The sequence below is a fragment of the Apostichopus japonicus genome, chromosome 12, assembly GCF_037975245.1.
Source record: "Apostichopus japonicus isolate 1M-3 chromosome 12, ASM3797524v1, whole genome shotgun sequence".
In the NCBI taxonomy this organism is placed as follows: Eukaryota; Metazoa; Echinodermata; class Holothuroidea; order Aspidochirotida; family Stichopodidae; genus Apostichopus; species Apostichopus japonicus.
In genome coordinates this window covers 262,844-283,122 of record NC_092572.1, presented here as the reverse complement: position 1 = coordinate 283,122, position 20,279 = coordinate 262,844, and the positions used below count along the sequence as shown (strand labels likewise).

The 20,279-nt window shown below is 40.7% G+C and overlaps 1 protein-coding gene and 1 long non-coding RNA gene across 3 annotated transcripts in view; both read left to right on the top strand.

Annotated features, from left to right (window-relative positions):
- The first annotated feature begins 356 nt into the window (after positions 1–356).
- Positions 357–12,345, top strand: LOC139977390 (uncharacterized). The gene is made up of 2 exons (XR_011796523.1): positions 357–1,043; positions 12,296–12,345. It is a non-coding gene; the product is annotated as an uncharacterized lncRNA (long non-coding RNA).
- A 5,567-nt stretch (positions 12,346–17,912) lies between these two features.
- LOC139977007 (ubiquitin carboxyl-terminal hydrolase 2-like) overlaps positions 17,913–20,279 on the top strand; it is a 36,614-nt gene continuing 34,247 nt past the window's right edge. For both annotated transcript variants that reach the window (XR_011796369.1, XM_071985948.1), the window contains exon 1: positions 17,913–18,228. The gene's annotated coding sequence lies outside the window, so the exon portion shown is untranslated. The remainder of the gene's footprint in view (positions 18,229–20,279) is intronic.

Here is a 20,279-nt window from a genome sequence, read left to right as displayed (position 1 = left end):
GTATGTGCACTTGAGATGTAATAGGAGTTGATTGGTTTCATGAAACTGTAACTATATCCAAACCAAGGGGCAGATCATGTATACCGTGTGTCTCTATCTATATTAATATTCTGTACTCAGTTGATGTCATAGAAGGACCGAGTTTTACTTTCAGACTGCAAATTTTCTGAAAATCTACTTTTTGTTAACTTGCATGCGATGCTCTAGGCTGAATTTACAAGAGGACTTCATGAGTTAGCATTGTATGAGAAATCTCTGGACTTCACTACACTATAGACTGATCACCACGAGAGGTAATTACTGCAGTTATTCGAGAAATAAAGGTGGCGCTCTACGTATATTTGAACACCGGAAGCAGGACACTTCGCCCAACAACCATTTCGCCCAACTGCCATTTCGCCCAACCTTACCATTTCGCCCAACCAGCCTGGTCATTTCGCCCAACAAGCCTGGTCATTTCGCCCAACCAGCCTGGTCATTTCGCCCAACCAGCCTGGTCATTTCGCCCAACCAGCCTGGTCATTTCGCCCAACCAGCCTGGTCATTTCGCCCAACCTTGATTAAATATGATACTTGAAAAGTAAACGTTCGGGAATTGTTAAAGTTACAGGATACGAACCGAATATTAAGGAAACTTGAGGACCGATCAGTGTGTTGGGGGTTAGGTTTGATAGTAAACGTTCGAATATTAAGGAATATTAAGGAAACTTGAAGTCCTTTTCTTTGTATAACTTTAGCAAGGAAACGTTACAGAATACGAACCGAATATTAAGGAATCTTGAGGATGGATCAGTGTTTTAGGGGTTAGGTTTGATAGGTTTGATAGTAAACGGTCGGGAATTGTTAACGTTACGGGATACGAACCGAGTATTAAGGAAACTTGAAGTCGTGGTTAAATTGATTAGGCCTACATATGTGATTACATATGTGGTTACATTGATAAATATTACGGACGGGTTTTATATATATATTGTTTTTCACTTAACGTTCCGGAATTGTTAGTCAGTAGGATGGACCAGTATTTTAGGGGTTAGGTTTGATAGGTTTTTAAAAAATAACAATATAACTTCCAATAATTTAACCCAAAATAAATAAAATTGAATTAGTGAAATAGAAACGGTTATATTATTCCACACCGATTCCCCTTTGTTTGTATAATAATATAACTTCCATTGTATGCGTAAACGCCTAAAGTAGTGTAATCCTCCCATTATACCCGAAATAACTGCTCAGACTCCGATCGATATCGAGCGGACCTCACTTTATTTACCTATTACGAAGTAACCTTACCCAAAATAAATCAAATTGAACTGGTGGAATAGAAAAAGTAATATTATTCTGACTGAATATTAGTAAAAATAAGGTTGGGCGAAATGACCAACACGGTTGGGCGAAATGACCAACACGGTTGGGCGAACTGACCATGCTGGTTGGGCGAAATGACCAACGCGGTTGGGCGAAATGACCAGGCTGGTTGGGCGAAATGGCAGTTGGGCGAAATGGTTGTTGGGCGAAGTGACTCGCAAGCTGAACACCTACTTACCCACTGATTGTAACGTCTGCTGTCCGCGCTTGGTCTTGTTTTATAAGTGTAGAGAATATATCCTTGTCCTTTTTCCATAATTCTAATAGCATTATTGCACTCATGCAATGATGCATTGTTCTGTGAAGTTAAAAAGATGAGGGGAGCACACATCCCTAGATCCGCGTCTGTGGGTGTCCTGGACTCGCAGGGAAATTAACAGCAATTAAAATCATTTCACTTATGCAGGATAGACTGTCCTATATGCAAATTATGAATGAACGAATCAATACAAGAGGCCTTAGCAACTCCACAAAAAAATATAAACAGTAGTAATAATGGAAGCAGGACACTTCGCCCAACAACCATTTCGCCCAACCAGCCTGGTCATTTCGCCCAACCAGCCTGGTCATTTCGCCCAACCAGTCTGGTCATTTCGCCCAACCAGCCTGGTCATTTCGCCCAACCAGTCTGGTCATTTCGCCCAACCAGCCTGGTCATTTCGCCCAACCAGCCTGGTCATTTCGCCCAACCAGCCTGGTCATTTCGCCCAACCAGCCTCGTCATTTCGCCCAACCAGTCTGGTCATTTCGCCCAACCTTGATTAAATATGATATGTCAAAAGGAAACGTTCAGGAATTGTTAACGTTACAGGATACGAACCGAATATTAAGGAATCTTGAGGATTGATCAGTGTGTTAGGGGTTAGGTTTGATAGTAAAGTTCGAATATTAAGGAATATTAAGGAAACTTGAAGTCCTTTACTTTGTATAACTTTAGTAAATGTAACCCTTTGAAAGTGATGTGTTACTTTAATTGGTGGCGCTCTATAGAATTAATTAGAGGGTTTACTGTTATTTTATGCCACTGCACATGTCTAGGTTTTTGTTGCCTGGTAGCCATCTTTACCCGTGCAGCCCTGTTAGCCTTGCTATCCTCTGTAAGGCATTGTTTATCTAGTACCATTTGTCAGCTGGTGTTTTGTGGTTTTGTCTTGAGACCTTCTTGTAGCAGATTACTTGGCAGCTCTCCAGACTGGTGTTGAGGACCGGTGCTCCATACTTGAGGGTCGCAGGAACTTCGCCTGAGCCTGTGATGTCCGCGAACTGATCAGTTAGCGCGCAATATTAATTAGGGGAAATTTGTATAGTCTAGCTGGGGATAAGTGCATGCAACGGGGGGTGTATTAATCTAGAAGGGGGTTTATCTCACTACTGTGGGATAGCATTCATTGTTATTATATTAAGCAGTACAGTATTAAGTATTTAAGTGTATTAATCTAGAAGGGGGTTTATCTCACTACTGTGGGGTAACATTCATTGTTACTTTGTTTAAGCATTATCATATTAAGCCTTTAAGTGTATACCACACCGTATTCCAACGGGGGAATTGATCTCTCCCGTCTCAATAATCGATTACCCTGACCGTATAAATTCAGTACGTGTTGGGACAATTTAATAACTTGGGTTTTGAGTCTTTATTTCTTCTGGGTTAGGGGGCTATTACTTTAACCTAAATAGAGGGCGGACGAACCACGGGTTACATTTGGGGGCCTATCCGGGAACACACTTCTCTTGAAAAAAAAAAAACTTAGCAAGAGTTTAGTGAAGCATCTTAGTGTTCTATGAGACGGGAGTGTGGTTCCCTTGTTTGTTATTTATATTTGCTGCACTATATTTTTTACTAACGATTAAGGTACCACCAGTTGGAGAGCTGTCCAGTAAGTATGGCCAGGCCATACACTGCTTCACTAGAAAGTGAATCTGAAGTGATCACTATAGGGAGGGAGTGGTGTAAAAAGGAAGATGTGGCTGAGTCACGAGCAATATTGCTCACAGCTAGGCATACTCAATCTACCACTAGAGCGTTACATGAAAGTCTAGCCAGAGGTCTCCCTAGGGGTCTGGTGGGGATTAGTCGTAAAGAGGTAACCCGAGGGGGGAGGACAGAGACTCTTGTTCTTTGCGAGTATGAGATGGATATAGGTGACCAAGAATTTGGAAAACATGCAACCATTAGGGTTGCGAAGGAACAGCTGTGGTTCAAAATTATACCCCTGGGTGAAAGCCTACAGTCAACAGATTCAACAGAGCGAATGATGGTGAGTGAACTAGGCTACCGAGACAACAATACCACTCCTGTGACAGAGTTGCAGTACACTCTCGCATCTTCCTACCGACGCCTCAAGTTCTTTTCTGGGAAAGACAATCTGTCCAGAGATGAAGAGGAATGGAGCTCGTGGGTAGAGCAGGTGGAGGGTCTCATGGCCGAATGGACTGGGGTGTCAGAAATTGAGAAACGTAAGAGGATCAGGGAATCATTACGTCCCCCAGCATCCCAGATTATTTCAGACCTAAAACAGGATCTCCCATCTGCGACTTCCGAGGACTACCTTGCCGCACTGGAGGCGGTATTTGGAACAACCGAGAGTGGAGAAGAACTGCTAATCAAATACCATAGCATGAAGCAGAACAATGAAGAGAAGCCCTCAGCATATCTTTCTCGTTTGCAGAGTGCGATTCGGCATGTTTTAAGAAAGGGAGGATTGGTTCCCGGAGATGTCAACCGCATCAGACTTCGACAATTTATCAGAGGGCTCTTATTTGACGATCTGCTCATCACAACCCTCCAACTACGAGACAGGCTCACCAACCCCCCCCCCCCCCGGTTTCATCTCTCTGCTGAGTATGCTAAGGAGGTATGAAGAGGAGCAAGATTGCAAGTCCCAACAGCGACAGTCTAGAAACAACAAGACCCAGAGAAAACCAGTGGGTGTCACCGCAGCTAGCATCACAACAACTAGTGAGGAAAAACCAAAGAAGGAAATGAATGATCTAAAAGCTAGTGACCGTCTTGAACGACTTGAAGCAGAAGTTCGTGCCCTCAAGGTATCGGGTTCCCCAAAGGTTGTGGAGCCAGAGTCAGAAGAAGCTCCCCGGGAATACAGACAGTGGACCTCTGGAAATAACAGGAACCAGAGCCCTAATTTTTGCTTTAACTGTGGCCGTACTGGGCATATCAGCCGGACATGCCGCTTTGACCCCGATATCCAGACGGTAAACAGAAAACTGATCCAATTCGTGCTGGGTCAGGGAAACCCACAAGGATCCATGGGCAGAGGCACTCAGGGGTCCAATACGTAGATTGCCTCTCATCTGAACCAACCAAAAATGCTCACCATTCTAACATTCCCCCTGGGCTAGTGGGAAAAGCAAATAGGCAGGATTGCTTTGTGGATAAACAACCTATCAGTTGCCTAATTGACAGTGGGTCCCAGGTAACCTTAATATCTGAAGGTTTCTTTAAGAGCTTAAGCCGAGAGATGTATCCTTTGGAGGATTTGGTGATCAGGCATGGTGGGGACGGAACTATTCCCTATTTAGGATATAGTGAGATAGAGATACAATTCCCTTCCAAGTTTTGTGGAACAGCCAAATCATTTAACACTCTAGCCATTGTTGTTCCAGATGGACGAGATTCAGCCACCTGCCCTCTCATCATTGGGACTAACTCTGGTGTTTTTAAGCAGTGCCACGAGGCCTGTAGACAGATTGGTGGAAAAAGTTACCTGCAAGACTTAGATATTTCAACCACCTGCCGTATGATTTATGTGTCCCTAGACGAATTGGAAAAACTGGGACCTGATGGGCGAGTTGGATCTGTGCGTACCAAGAAAAATGAGAACATTTGTATCCCGGCTGGTAAGATGTTAGAAGTGACTGGTGTGATGCACTCACGGTGCACGTCAAATCAGCTTGTACTAGTGGATGTCCCGGAGAAAGGACTTCCTCCAAATTTAGGTATGACCCCTCATGTGAGACAGCTACCTGGTGCCACATTCTGCAAAGTTCAAATCAGTATTTGGAACCAAGGAGAGAAGGACATTGCATTGAGACCTGGAACTATCATTGCTGAGGTGGTGGTGCCACAGTTATGTACCCGGCCTGATGACATACAAACAGCTCAAGTAAGTTGTAACCTAAGTAGAGTGGATGTAACCAGCAACCCTGACCTTACTGAAGAGTTTAAGAGGCTTCCATTCCGCTGGGGTCCCGTTAGCCCTGAATGGAAGGAACGGTTAATCCAGTCCTTTGTTGCTAGAAGAAAGGTGTTTTCAATGGGAGAGTGGGATTTCGGTGAAACTAAGCAGGTGGAACATGAAATAAAACTAAATGATGAACGACCTTTCAGAGAGAGATCCAGACGACTTGCATTGTCCGACTTGAATGATTTACGGGCACACCTTCATCAGTTGCTGGATAGTAAAATCATCCAGGAGTCCAGAAGTCAATATGCATCACCCATAGTGATTGTTCGAAAGAAAAATGGGGATATACGCCTGTGCGTGGATTACAGGAAATTGAATGCCAGGACCCTTCCGGATCAGTATGCTGTCCCATTGGTGCAGGAAGCTCTGGACTGCATGAGCGGATGCAAGTGGTTTTCAGTTATTGACCTGAAATCAGGATATTACCAAATACCTATGAAAAAGGATGATCAAGAGAAAACTGCGTTCATCTGTCCTTTGGGTTTCTATGAATTCCGCAGACTGCCCCAAGGCATAAAAGGGGCACCGGCCACTTTTCAGAGGCTAATGGAACGGTGCATGGCTGGTTTGAATCTGACTGAGGCTTTAGTGTATATGGATGATATCATTGTATTTGCAAAATCCCTGGAGGAAATGGAGGACAGGTTAGTCAAGGTACTAGACAGATTGGCTGAGTTTGGACTCAAGATTTCTCCAGATAAGTGTCAGTTTGGTTGTCGGAGCGTGAAGTATCTTGGGCACATAATATCAGAAAAGGGAGTTGAAACAGACCCAGATAAGTTGGAAGCATTAAAGAGTTGGCCTCGCCCGACAAATGTCAGAGAGTTAAGATCATTTCTTGGCTTTGCAGGATTTTATCGAAGATTTGTGTCAGGCTACTCACAGATTGCCTACCCTTTACACAGATTGACTGCAGGGGGTGACTGTGCACGGAAGAAGGGCGCAAAATATAAAACCCCTATTGTGTCTCCAACCCGACCCTTTGGGAACGACTGGACTCATGCGTGTGAACTGGCATTCCAGAGCCTGAAGGATCAACTGTGCTCCGCTCCAGTGTTGGTGTTTGCTGACTTCTCAAAACCTTTTGTAGTTCACACTGATGCCAGTAGAGAGGGCTTAGGAGGAGTCTTATACCAAGAAGTTGACGGCCGACTACATCCAGTGGCCTATGCTAGCCGAAGTTTGACCCCATCTGAGAGGAATTATCCAGCCCATAAATTAGAGTTTCTGGGTCTGAAATGGGTGGTGTGTGAGAAATTTAGAGACTATCTATATCGAGCTAGGGGAACCAAGGTAATGACGGATAATAACCCGTTGACGTATGTGCTTACGTCAGCTAAGCTAGATGCCACCGGCCAGAGATGGCTAGCGGATATAACTAATTATGATATTACTATTCACTATAGATCCGGAAAGAAGAACATAGATGCCGATGCTTTGTCTCGTAGACCAAATGGGGGCGGGCTCTACAATGATGTGAAGGAACAAGAACTGCTCAAGCAGAAGTTGAGAGGGGAAAGGTACGATAGTGGGTCAGAAGGAGGCCTAGTTACCCTGGAGACCTTGCAGGCTATTGCCTGTGCAGTAGGAATAGAAGTTATACCAGGTATTGGTAAGGAGGACTTTGACACTGGTCATAGTGGTGACGTTCACCCTCTTGTGGTATCACTGGCGATGTCAGCTGAGGCAATTCCCGATGTGTATGTTCAGCCCACTGAAAACACTATTGGAGGTCATGTGGACTGGGCAGAGATTCAGAGGCAGGACATAGATATTCGGAATATGATGGACTATGTTCAGAAAAAGCAGAAACCATCAAATCGAGTGCAAGAAACTGATGAAGTGAAAGTCATGTTAAGAACCTTCGACCAGCTGAAGATTAAAGATAATATATTGTATAGGGAGACGATGAACTCAAAACTAGGGCTCTCTGTTACCCAGATAGTGTTACCAAAATCTCTAAGGCGGGAAATTTTAACTGCCCTCCACGATGATCAAGGTCATTTAGGTGTAGATAGGACGACTGCTTTTGTACGATCCAGATTTTACTGGCCTCGTATGGCATCCGATATACACTCCTGGGTGTCCAACTGTAGGAGATGTGTGGCACGGAAGAGTCTTCCACCCCCAGCTGCACCATTGAAGACCATCAAGACTACTAGACCCCTGGAGCTTTGCTGCATGGATTTTCTGTCTTTGGAAGAAGACAAATTTGGATATAAGTCAATATTGGTGGTTACTGACCACTTCACCCGATATGCGCAAGCCTTTCCAACGAAGAATCAAAAGGCTATTACGGTGGCTAGGATCTTGTGGGAAAAATATTTTGTGCACTATGGCCTTCCTGAGCGATTGCACACAGATCAGGGGAGGGATTTTGAATCCAAGATAATCCAAGAGTTGACTAGATTGTTAGGAGTCAAGAAGTCCCGCACCAGCCCCTACCATCCCCAAGGTGACCCCCAACCAGAGCGATTCAACAGAACTCTCCTCAACATGTTAGGGACATTGGAGGCAGATCAGAAAGAGAAATGGAGTCAGCACTTAGCAGTTCTAGTACATGCTTATAACTGCTCTACCAACGACAGCACAGGTTTCTCACCTTATATGCTAATGTTCGGAAGGGAAGCTAAATTACCGGCTGACGTGAAATTTGGTGTGAATCCTTGGAGTACAGATGCTTCCAGGAGCCATACTCAGTATGTGGCTGAATTGAAGGATCAACTGTGTAATGCCTTCGACATTGCCCACAAGAACTCTAGTAAATCTGGTGCTGCAAACAAAGGGAGGTATGATGCTAAAGTTCGAGAAAACAAGTTGGCCTCTGGAGACTTGGTGTTAGTTAGGAATTTGGGACAAAGAGGACCTGCTAAACTGAAAGATCGATGGAATCCTACTCCCTGGGTGATTATCAGCCAGATGTCAGACAGCCCAGTGTATAGACTCCAGCCTAAGAATGGTGGAAAAATTAAAACCTATCACAGGAATCACTTGCTACCAATCAGAGACGCAGAGAGTAATATGGAGGGCTTGGCTGCTTCCCAACGAGGATTCTCTGAACGAGGTAAGACTACCATTATTAAGAAAAAAACGGACCGCAAAGGTAGGACGGAAGGAGCTGACGATTCTGGTGATGAAGTGGAGAGTGTAGACGAAACTGAGTGTGTGCTAACCAATGAGAGGCCTGTATCTGTAGTTCCTAAACCCCAGATGCCACTCCTTATAGGAACCTCTGAGAGAGCAAGATTCACGCTTAATCCTGCAATCCTTCCATTTGTACCAGGTGCAGCTAAAAGGCCATGTCAGGTAACAGATGACTTGATCAGTGGAGACACTGAAGATGTTCTCCCTAGGCAGAATGACGTCACCACAGCAGATAAAGACCTGCACGATGAAGAGTCATCTGAATTGCTCCGGACGAAAACGGAACCTAAAGGCTTGGAAAACCAAAATGGAACTGATGATGTACAACCTATGGATGAAGTTCATCCTCCTGAATCTGCCTCTGCGCAGTTACAACCAGAAGCTCCGCCGGATATTATTGGGAAAAATGATCCCAAAAGTAAAGAGGAAGAGCAGCTGGACAATAGTACTAGTGAAGAGAATGACGCCAAATTACAAAATAGTTTGGCAGGAGAAATGACTGAAGACCAGTCCCCTCAGCCGGAAACTGCAGATGGAGAACAGGAGTCTCCACTAGCTGTAGCTGCTGATTTGGGAGGGGAGTCTGAGGAATCTGATGACCTCAGGCAGCAGGTGCGAACGTCAAAGAGAATTTCGAAAAAGTTAGCCAGATTCACATATCCAGCTTTGGGTGTTCCCAGTTATAGTAATTCCTTCATGATTCAAATGGAGACCACTGTATAGTGATATCTTTAGTTGCCCTGAGGACATGGCAGATTTAGGGAGGGGAGAATGTAACCCTTTGAAAGTGATGTGTTACTTTAATTGGTGGCGCTCTATAGAATTAATTAGAGGGTTTACTGTTATTTTATGCCACTGCACATGTCTAGGTTTTTGTTGCCTGGTAGCCATCTTTACCCGTGCAGCCCTGTTAGCCTTGCTATCCTCTGTAAGGCATTGTTTATCTAGTACCATTTGTCAGCTGGTGTTTTGTGGTTTTGTCTTGAGACCTTCTTGTAGCAGATTACTTGGCAGCTCTCCAGACTGGTGTTGAGGACCGGTGCTCCATACTTGAGGGTCGCAGGAACTTCGCCTGAGCCTGTGATGTCCGCGAACTGATCAGTTAGCGCGCAATATTAATTAGGGGAAATTTGTATAGTCTAGCTGGGGATAAGTGCATGCAACGGGGGGTGTATTAATCTAGAAGGGGGTTTATCTCACTACTGTGGGATAGCATTCATTGTTATTATATTAAGCAGTACAGTATTAAGTATTTAAGTGTATTAATCTAGAAGGGGGTTTATCTCACTACTGTGGGGTAACATTCATTGTTACTTTGTTTAAGCATTATCATATTAAGCCTTTAAGTGTATACCACACCGTATTCCAACGGGGGAATTGATCTCTCCCGTCTCAATAATCGATTACCCTGACCGTATAAATTCAGTACGTGTTGGGACAATTTAATAACTTGGGTTTTGAGTCTTTATTTCTTCTGGGTTAGGGGGCTATTACTTTAACCTAAATAGAGGGCGGACGAACCACGGGTGGCTATTACTTTAACCTAAATAGAGGGCGGACGAACCACGGGTTACATAAGGAAACGTTCGGGAATTTTTAACGTTACAGGATACGAACCGAATATTATTGACATTGACATTGACATCATTTATTTCCATCATCAATTAAATACAAGAATGTTGAGCGTAACATTTTTAAGCTCACAGAAAGCACAATACAATATAGAGACAACATTCGTTGAATGGATATATATGTAGATAAATCAAGATTTAATGGAAATGGAGAAAAAAGAAGCAAAATGCTTATAAATACTTTCCCCAGTTATGTATCTGTCTATACATGTAATACAGTGAAGGTAAATTGGTGATGGCAATAATAAATGGAAGAAAAAAAAAATACAGAAAGCACTAAAAATAAAAACACACGTGTTGTGGCATATAAGAGAAGGTGTATAACTTAATTTAAACAATCATCATCATAGGCTGCCAGGAAATTGTTTTTAAGTCTTTTCTTAAACAAACTTAATGTAACAGCAGATTTAATGGTTTTATCCAATGAATTCCAAATTTTAACACCAGAGAAGGAAATAGAAAATTGTTTTTTCTTTGTTCTTGCATAATTCAAATAAAAATTGTCATAAAATCTCTTATTGTTACTAAGTACAAAATAGCTTTGCAAAGTTGATGGCAGACTATTATGAAAAGCTTTATACATGAAAATACTTGTATTGAAATCAATAAGATCAAAAAACTTAAGTGCTCGTAACTTATGAAATAGTGGGGAAGTATGGTCCAAAAATTTAGCCTTACAGACAATACGAATAACCTTTTTCTGTTTTAAAAATATTGGATGTACATTGGTTTTGTAAGTGTTACCCCATGCTTCCACACAATAATTCAAATAAGGAAGGAAAATAGCACAATATAAAGAATACAGAGCATGTGTATTAAGAACATGGCTAGCTTTGTAAATAGCACCAATACTTTTGGAAAGTTTACTTGAAATATGGGAAATGTGATCTTTCCAGGAGAGTTTACAGTCAAGGAACACACCAAGAAACTTGACACAGTTAACTTGGTCAATTTCTAAACCATCTATAGTAATGTTGACATTGTTACATGTGGAATGGTTGGAGAAAATCATATAATTTGTTTTGTTTACATTCAATGATAATTTATTAAGGGCAAACCATCTGCTTAACTTCTTAAGTTCGGTACTGACCAAATTACATAATGTTTTGATGTCACTATGACTGCAGAATATGTTTGTGTCATCTGCAAAAAAAAATGAAATTCAATATATTGGTAACATTGCAAATATCATTCAAGTACAAAATGAAAAGTTTAGGTCCAAGGATTGATCCTTGCGGAACCCCACACAATACATTACATATTAAGGAATCTTGAGGATGGATCAGTGTTTTAGGGGTAAGGTTTGATAGGTCTGATATAGTAAACGTTCTTGAATTTACAAGAGGACTTCATGAGTTAGCATTGTATGAGAAATCTCTGGACTTCACTACACTATAGACTGATCACCACGAGAGGTAATTACTGCAGTTATTCGAGAAATAAAGGTGGCGCTCTACGTATATTTGAACACCTACTTACCCACTGATTGTAACGTCTGCTGTCCGCGCTTGGTCTTGTTTTATATATGTAGAGAATATATTCGAATATTAAGGAATATTAAGGAAACTTGAAGTCCTTTACTTTGTATAACTTTAGTAAGGAAACGTTCGGGAATTTTTAACGTTACAGGATACGAACCGAATATTAAGGAATCTTGAGGATGGATCAGTGTTTTAGGGGTAAGGTTTGATAGGTTTGATATAGTAAACGTTCGGGAATTGTTAACGTTACGGGATACGAACCGAGTATTAAGGAAACTTGAAGTCGTGGTTAAATTGATTACATATGTGATTACATATGTGGTTACATTGATAAAGTGGTTACATTGATTAAATAAAGTAATTCAATACTACGGACGGGTTTTATATATTTTTTTCAATTTAATAAGGAAACGTTCGGGAATTGTTAGTCAGTAGGATGGATCAGTGTTTTAGGGGTTAGGTTTGATAGGTTTTTATGAAGACCGATTCCCCTGTGTTTGTATAATAATATAACTTCCATTGTATGCATAAACGCCTAAAGTAGTGTAATCCTCCCATTATACCCGAAGTAACTGCTCAGACTCCGATCGATATCGAGCGGACCTCACTCTTTTATTTACCTATTACGAAGTAACCTAATCCAAAATAAATCAAATTGAACTAGTGGAATAGAAAAAGTAATATTATTCTGACTGAATATTAGTAAAAATAAGGTTGGGCGAAATGACCAACACGGTTGGGCGAAATGACCATGCTGGTTGGGCGAAATGACTATGATGGTTGGGCGAAATGACCATGCTGGTTGGGCGAAATGACCAGGCTGGTTGGGCGAAATGACCAGGCTGGTTGGGCGAAATGGCAGTTGGGCGAAATGGTTGTTGGGCGAAGTGACTAGAAAGCGTAATAATAATTAGCACAAACCCAAAACGCGGCACGTTGAAAAGTTTAAAAAGTGACTGCGAAGCAAGATCTAAGAGTATGTTGCGAGTGTGGTGTTGGGGAGGGGGAGGGGGAAGGGGTGGAATAAAATTCAAATTGATAGCGAAACAACTCTCTAATGGCATAATAACACTCGCTGAGTATCTTCCTTATCTATTGAAAGTTTGTAGAGATGGGTGGAAGAGACCAAAAGAAGATAACAATTATTTACCATATCAACTGAATCTAAGAAATGAGTATAGGCCTATTCATCTATCGATTGAGTGTGGACAACGCCACATTACAAAATATCATCAGATAGAACAAATAACGAGTTCGTAATTTCGTAATATATTATTGTCAACCATGAATTCAGACCATCTACTTTCAAAGCAAGATTTAGAACACAAAATAAAATAGAAAACTTTTAGGTACATATAATAACCATAACCATGGTGTCAGTTGATACAGAGTAAACAAAGAAGATATTGATAAGCTGAATATATTTTCGTCAAACCAATATAAAAGTTCGATATTTAGAACCCATGGCGTGACTTCAAACGCCTAAATGTTCACTGTACAAAGTTGAAGAGCGCATGCAGTTACACTCGAGACTTTTCAATTACTTATTGACACGCTTATTTAATTAATAATCTAATCTTACCCCTTCCACTCTGTTAGGGCCTTGGATATGTCTTCTTTATACACAAATATTCCTATACAAAAGCCTTCACACCGAAACGTGGTGAAACCCCCACGAAGAAAGAATTGACTGAATTGAAGCAACTTATCTTGACTATCAATAAGATGGGTTAAGACGCATTCAGCTGAAGATCATGCTGCCTATACATCTGAGGACAAGATATAATCAAAAATTGATCACATATCGGACAGAATCCATCTCGGAGAAAGTCGCTGAATGTGGTACCAATCAGACCAAACTGTATAAACTGATCAACAAACTCACTGGTAGGACCAAAGTTAATTCGATTCCAGGGCGATGATAATGTATTATCGGAAGACTTTGCATCCTTTTTTCTGAACAAAATTTACACCATCAGAACTCATACTTGCTGGACTATCCGAAATTCGATTCCACACAATATTCTTGTCCAAATCACTTCTCATGCTTTACCGTGGCTGGCCAGCACGAAATACGTGAAATCATCATGCGTTCAAAGTATACAACGTGTCCTTCGGACCCTATACCTTATAGCCTTGTTAAACAACACCTGAAGACCCTTCTGCCTGCTTTTGTCCATTTTATTAATCTGTCTCTTCAAGCAGGATCCTTCCCGTCCGTTGGGAAAAGGACTCATGTTACACCATTGCTGAAAAAACATCTTTTGACACAATCCTTGGAAATTATCGTCCAGTTAACAACCTTTGTCTAGTGTCAAAATTCACTGAAAGAGCAATGGTGGATCAGTTATCATCCCACATGAATATGTATGACTTACTCCCGCCATATTATAATGCTTATAGACCATTTCACATTACTGAGACGGCATTGGAGTGAAGCTGACAAACGATATTCTTCTAAATATGGATCGTAAGCATTCTACACTGTTAGAAGCTGTAGATTTATCTGCTGCTTTCGGTACTGTCGACCACGAAATACCAATGAATCTGCTAAAAAAAAATGGTGCAAAATGGTGCAACTGGCATGGTTTTGAATTGGCTAAAATTATACATTTATCCTAGAGATTGTGTTATTTCTGTTAACTCTGCTGTTTCGAAGCCTATTGATCTGCCATTTTCAGTCCCACAGGGATCTGTAACAGGTCCAGTTCTAATTGTTGTGCTAACACGTTGGCGGAGTCGATTTTTCATGTGAGCTCTCGTCGACAACAGGTTGATGTCATTGGTTACGCAGATGATCACTCATTTTACATGGATTTTAGATATGGTAATACCGCAGAAGAGCAACATGCTGTCTCTGTTCAACAACACACATCATTCAGTGTGAAAACCTGGATGACTGAAAATAAACTACGGATGAATGACAACAAAACGGAGGTCATTGTGTTTCATTCACAGTTCTATAACAACAAGACTGAGACAAGTTCTATTGTGGTGCAGGGTGATACTAACGTTGACGTTGTCACTCTGGAGGTTCAGCTTGACACTTACTTGTCTCTGAAAAAAATGTATTTCTGAGAAATGCAGGATTGCTAGGGTGGCAACCTTAACAAAATCGAAATATCTCATGTTGACTATTGTATTGCTTTACTGATCGGTTAACCTGCCTCTAGTACACTGCTTCCCTTACAGTCTATACAAAACCAAGCTGCGAAATTGATTCTCTGCAGAAGAAAATATGACACTCTTTTCACTTTACATTAGCTTCCATTAAGCAACGCATTACATTCAAGGTTTTGTCTTTATTTGATTTATAAATGTATTAATAAACAGGCCCCCGATTATTTGTGTAAGATGTTTACTATAAGCGTGTTTCGCCATACCGTATAAGAAGTATATCTGCTACTACTTTAAACGTTCTCGCCACCCGCACAAAACAGTTTGGCAACCGTGTAATTTCTGTAACTGGGGCCAGGCCGTGGAACGACTTGCCGTCTTCCGTTGCTGATCAATCCACATTTCTCTCTTTCAAAAAGCTCTGAAGACAGTTCTCTTTAATAAAACTTTTAATTGGTAATCCTATATTTTCTCTTTTCTGTCTTGTTGATGTTTTGTTCATTTGTATGTTTTAATAAATTGATAAATTAGAATATCGTTTTAGTTATGGTGCTATATCAATGCCTTATATTATTATATGATGATCTGGATTTGCCAACAAACGCTCCCTCCAGATTCATGGACAGCAATGATGGGTATGCCTACCGAAATGGCTCCTTCTTTTGCCAACATCTTTATGGGAAACCTCGAGAAAAATTTTTATCTCGACAAAACTTGAAACCACACACTTTGTTACGTTTCAATGACGATGTCTTTATGATATGAACCCATGGTGGGCAAATATAAAACTCTTTATTAATGACATAAGCTCGTTTCATCACACAATCAAATTAACTGCCGATTTTTCTATATGACGTTCCATTTCTGGACACCACTGTCATGGGCGGCGATCATGGGGGGGGGGCGACGGGGGAGGACATGTCCCCCCATTATTTCAGGTGGGGGAATATAGTATCTAATATCCCCCCAATATTTGGTGGCAGTCTTTTTGTGTGGCTATAAATAGAAAATAATGCGTGAGATTATTTATCCAAATCATATTTGGCGATGGCTAAAACTTCATCCAACACATGCTGCATGAGGTAAATGACTCTTCGTGGTCGTTTCTGTGACCTGTGACCGTATAGCATGTTGTCACTCATGATTATTATCATAATGTCTGTACATCTCTTGTGTATGAGTGTAAGTACGTACAATCATACATATGATCCACATCGATATGGGTTCAATGTGTTTCCATTTGGCCTGTTTCCTACAAGATTTCTAACCGCAGGCGCGTAGCCAGGGGGCGAAGGGGGAGCCCCTCCCCTCGAGCATATTTTTTTTATGATATCGAAGTTTTATAGTAGCCATTATGAGAGGTTTTAATATTTGTACACCAATAAATTAACTGTGTCTGAATTTTCGAAAATTCCCTGACCAACATTCTTCATCATACTTCCCTCTACTCGTGCAATTTTGACAGGTCTGTTAGGGGTTGAAGGTCTTTTTTTCTATATTGGTTGTCCATAGATGATATTTTGTGCAACATTATGGGTATGTTTTCAAGTGAATTTACTATTCAAATTCTGAACAAATAATGGGCTTAAAACCTTGAAAAGTGGGGCTGACGGGTATTGTGGGCCGTTACGTAGTATTACCTACAAGAGCAATGATCCACAGGAGATGCGATGAGGTCGAACATGATGTGTGACTGGTGAAAATCTTGAAAAAGGTTATGGGAAACTATTGAGAAAAACTTGGTTCTCAGGCAAAAGTGTACATCTGGTTGGTCATTTTGAAGCCCGAGAAGTGCCATTGCCGGTGATCTGGGGGCCGGGCTACCAAAACCAGAACTTTTCTTGTAGGCTACGCTGCGCGCCAACCGATGGTGGCGCTCCGCTTAGATAGTAATCAGAGCCGTATCTAAATATACGGCTCTGATAGTAATATACATATCACGAAGCGCGCGAACAATTTTGGGGATGAAAGTTGCTACGCGCCTGCACCCAAGCAAATCCCCCCCCCCCCCAAAATATTTGAAACAAATCGCCGCCCCTGCCACTGTAAACCTACAAATGGCTCACTTAAAACACTGACAGACTTGTTTAATAACGGACGAACAATAAGCACAACTTCTTCTTACCAATTAGCAGTTGACATCCATGTCATTGTGTCGGAAACATCCCATAGAGTCATACATTGAAATGTCCTTGAATTCAGTCAACAGCATGCAGTGATACTCAACGACATGCCAGCCACCCTCACGGTTCAAAGCATTACGAACTGGTAAAACATCGGATTGCGATCGGATTGGGAACATTTGTCAATAACCTACAAGTATCTTTCGCTTCTCGACGAAAATCAGATCATAACAGCTTCGAAATTCGCTAATGTAATTGGTCTATTTAATGCCGGTATTAATTATATTTTATGCCGGTATTAAATAGAATTAATACCGATAATAATTTTAATTCGTATGGACATTAAAATAAACAATTATTTCCCGTATGGCCTACCATACACGGAATAGCCCGTAAGTTCATCGAGACAACATATCCTCACTACGTCTGCTAGAGGCAATCTGATCCTCGATACCATCAACACCACTTAACAACAGATTCTGATGAAAGATCAATGGTCCTCCATCAACGGTAAAACACCTTGCTGACCTTACTGACACTGGTTCGAATCTCCATGGAGGCTGGAACTTTTTTCACTGCTCTGGATTTTCCAACTCATTACATTCTGTTTAGTTCAGGAACGACGCAAAGTACCCATCAGGAACAAAATAAACAAATAAGAAAAATACGGCAAGTACACCATATTTGTCGACTTGTCAAGCTACAATTAAATGATATCTTGACGATAATAGTCGAATCAGTCGTGTAAATAAACCACCAACGGGTCTTTTGTTGAGTGGTCGCAAAATACTAATATGGTCTATCTACAACTCGCGTGCCCCTTTTGATTCATTATTATTAATATACCAATAGCTTGCATCGTTTTTCATTTGTGGCAATTTATTCCGGATACATATTTCACAGAAACGCTTTGGCATAATAGTGAAGTCTCCATGACGATGTTTTAGTCACGTGATCTTTTATTGACATACGAACGTTTGTGCAATGTGAATTTTGCCGTACCTATACGATAGGCTTTACATAGTTGAACTATGGTCGTTGTGTAGTCACTGTATATGGCCGATGAACGTCAGAATTCCTAGTGTTATGCTGTAGGCCGTGAATGTCTCTTCGATCGTTAGTTGTTACTTAATGTTCTTGATCAAACAGCAATGAATTTATGGTAAGGAACACTGGATTCTTTCATAGATAATATAATATGTTCGTATTCTTACTGATGTAGCGTTATATATTATATTTAACGTTATGTTATAGCTAAGTAGAGTCTTAAGCAGTGACATTTTGTAGGGCCTAGGCCTACCGTTACTAGAACTAGCCTAACTCTGTAATATTACTGCAGTGTTAGTGTTCCTTCAGCTAGTTTTTACTACAATTATTATTAGCTTTGACCTTCATATACTAGGCCTACTAACATGATGTGTGGCTGCTATAGTCTTGCGCATGAAACCAACATTAACGCAAGGGTCAACAGACAGTGAACATAGTATAGTCAGTATTGTGAAGTTCGGCATACTGCGAAGTTCGGACACCCTAAGAAATACACGATTTTACCATGACAACTTACAGGAAGAGCCAAATTTCACCAAAAAGTACGAAGCTACAGTTATTTTCTCTCCAAAATGGCCTGTGTGCAAGAAAATACTTACATATTAGTCAATAAAATGACCGAGATATATGAAGTCTGTTATAATTACTGAAAAAGCAACTGCGCCACCAATTTTATCACCAGCGCCACACTGTGGGTTGCGTGTCCGAACTTCGCAATACTCTAGCAAAGAAATACCAGTTCCACAATCACGAAGAATCTCCTTGGAATACAACGTGAAAACAGTTTGCAGGAAAGAAAGTTTGGCCGTGTATCGTACTGTAATATTGTGACGAGCCCGCTCCTCCGATAGTAAAACTATATCGGGACTCGTGATAGAAAGGTACTGGGATATCTTGATGCCGTATTTACGCTTCTTCAGGAGATGTCTCGAACGGAAGAAAACAATGACTTCACACAAAAAACAATTTGACGAGATAGGATTTGATTAATGATTCGGTATAATTTCTTCTCTGTCGATTCTCTTTACAAATAAAACTAAATTACAATGATTTGACTTGACTCCGTCAATTAAACAATTAGGAGTGATGAACTTTCGGCGGAGTGATAAATTTGCTGACCAAGTCATAAATTTGCTGACAGAGGCTGACGGAGTGATAAATTTCTGACCTCCTTTTTCTTTTATACCTTACTTCCATAAAATCTCACTGCGCACAATCAGTAGGTAGCCAATAAACTGACCATCCTGTATTAACCTAATGATATAAAAATAAGTGCGCTGGCACTGATCTGCCCTGATTGGTTGGGAGTTTGGAAGTCCATCCCCTTTCTATGGAAACTTCCATACCACGTGAGAGAACCTTCTCGAATGTTCCACAGACATAATGGAATCTATTTTGGGAAAAGGCCCTGTACCAAGATTCAATAAGATAGTTAAAAACTTCTCGTGGGAAAACTGAATCCATGACCTAGATAAATACATAAGAGGCCTGTAAGGTATCTCGATGGAGCTTTTCGGTAACATCAAAGAGATGGTATTACTATTTCATAACATCCCCCTCAATCTTTTAAAATTTTTGGATACTCCAAAATTTTAACATCATACTGCTTTAACTTATCATTATCTCAAGAAGGTAAGTGTACTGTAAGCACAATCACTAATATTCATTGCCTTCAATAAATGGTCTTCATATATCTCAAAGGTTAACATCTTGGTTACGAATTATTAAAAAAGATCATATGGTATATACATTGACACTATCTCCATGAAAATTTTTGTGTACCTCTTCAATATTGATGACATCATATGATGTAATCTAAAAAAAAATAATATATCATTAAGATATCTTAATGATACTTTTTTTAGATTACATCATATGATGTCATCAATATTGAAGAGGTACACAAATTTCATGGAGATAGTGTCAATGTATATACCATATGATCATTTTTAATATTCGTAACCTTTGAGATATATGTAGACCATTTATTGAAGTCAAAGAATATTGGTGAATGTGCTTACAGTACTCTACCTTCTTGAGATAATGATAAGTTAAAGCAGTATGATGTTAAAATTTTGGAGTATCCAAAAATTTTAAAAGATTGAGGGGGATGTTATGAAATAGTGATACCATCTCTTTGATGTTACCGAAACACTCCATCGAGAC